The sequence below is a fragment of the Plasmodium reichenowi genome, chromosome 10 (genome assembly GCF_001601855.1).
Source record: "Plasmodium reichenowi strain SY57 chromosome 10, whole genome shotgun sequence".
NCBI lineage: Eukaryota > Apicomplexa > Aconoidasida > Haemosporida > Plasmodiidae > Plasmodium > Plasmodium reichenowi.
This window is the reverse complement of record NC_033655.1, coordinates 596,251-598,472: the sequence shown is the minus strand read 5'-3', so window position 1 is coordinate 598,472 and position 2,222 is coordinate 596,251.

The following is a 2,222-nucleotide window of genomic DNA, read 5'->3' as shown; positions in this document are numbered from 1 at the left end:
GGGATTTCATAATATTTAGATGAGGAAGAAAAAAACAATTTTAACGTTGTTAATACAGATTATGAAATGTTATGTTTTGAAGAACATATAATGAAATCGCTTTGGTTATAGTATGTGAAATGCTATTAATAGAAACCATATTTTTTTGTTCATTATTATTTGGTTCTTAAATACTAAATAAATACGTTTGAACCGTGCAAATGTTGTACACTTTAAAAATATTCTTTGAATAAAACTTAAAAATAGAAACTTCGTCCTAAAAATAAGATGACATGTTGAACTAATATGGAAAATGCATAAGATGTAAGAGAAAAAAACAATTCGAAAATTTTCTAAAAAAATATATTATAAGCATATGTAGATAATGATTTAGAATAGGAAGAAAAAATGAAAGAAGATATAAAATCATTACTTGACGTTATTTTTTCTATTGCCATATTAAATTTAATTGCATCAACATATTAAAATGAGAGTAACTGTTTTTGAAAAGAAAAAAATTACTCAAACATATATGAAGATTAAGCATCTTACAGAAGTTCTTTATCGTAATATTAAAAATGAAAAAACAATTGAAACATGTTAAATATGTTCCATATAATGAAAAAAATTATGCTACAAGGAGAACACACAATTGCCGCTTTTGAAAAAATTAGATTATATGGGTAATGAATTGTACTCCTTCTTATTGTTCTTCCGAACGTAGTAGTATTCTATATACTGAAACGTCTTGTACAAGATATTATAATAAAGACTGAGAAATAACTAATGTTTGTAAGCTTTTTTAATAAGAAAAAGAGAAAAAGAAAAAAAAGTAAAATTATAGGAGATATGTTAACATGTTTACTCAAAATTATGTTAACTGAATTTAGAAAGAACGTTAAAGAATCATTTGAAATATTTTAACAGATAAAGGGAGTATATATATATATATATAAAACAGAGTAAAAATAGAATAAGATGTGAAATCGTTAGGACAAATGAAGATACAATGGGCAAATATGAAGGGATAGGAACACACTCATGAACAAGATTAATATAATTAAGATGGTTTAATCTGCCTTGTACAAAACGAATTAAAAGCATGAGAAATAATATTTTCACAGGACGTTGAAGAATTTCACCATGTTTTATATGAAGAATACAGAATAATAATGAGTAAAATAAACTAAACGTTTATAACGTATGAAATTGTATAAATAAATAAATAAATAAATATATATATATATATATATATATATATTAATTTATTTTAATTTATTTAATTTTTTTTTTTTTTTTTCTTAATTCGTGATATTTATATTTGTGCTCTTTAAAAATATACATAATATTTATATATGCATATATAGTTTGAGTGATTATCTTATGATTTAATCACATATCTTATTTCTAGAACAGAAATATATATATATGAATAATTTTACATATTATTAAGTAAAATTATTATATATATATATATATATGTATATATATATAAGCAACCTAATATTTTACATTTATTTAAAGTGAGAAAACGTTATCTGTTGTTTCTTTATTTTTACATACGAAATATAAGTGTTGTGTAATATATATTTAAGGAATATATTTGTATTATGTATTCTTCATATTGTCAGAATGGATTCTATAAAGTTCTATGTACGTAATATATATATATATATATATAATATTAAATGCATATATTTAAAATTTTTATTTAAAGAAAAAATACAAATAAACATAATTAATTTCATATTATTTAATTACACGAAAAAATTCTTTTAAATAATTTATGAGTTATTGAGCTTATATGGAAACCCCAAAACATATATGTATACTTTTTATATTACGTATTACTGAACATCCGAAATGTCTTATGAATTCAAGAAAGTTATACATAATTATAAAAGTAAAAATTATTAAAATAAATATTTTCCATAATAATAGGCATATAAAAAGGATAACAATTATTATATATAAATATGTTCTATACAAATTCTATTCTAAATAAATGAAAAAAAAATTTTAACTATTTTTAAAATATGATTTTTTATAATAAATTATTTATATATATAATCAAATAATGATAAAAATAGTTAGGCAATATATATAATATTTATGAAAAATAATAAATTTTACACAAAAAAAAGAATATATAATTGTACTTAAAATATAACTAAGATGTATTTATTTTGCCTAATAAGTATTTATTTTAACTAAATTTTTTTTTTTTTTTTTTTTTTTTTTTT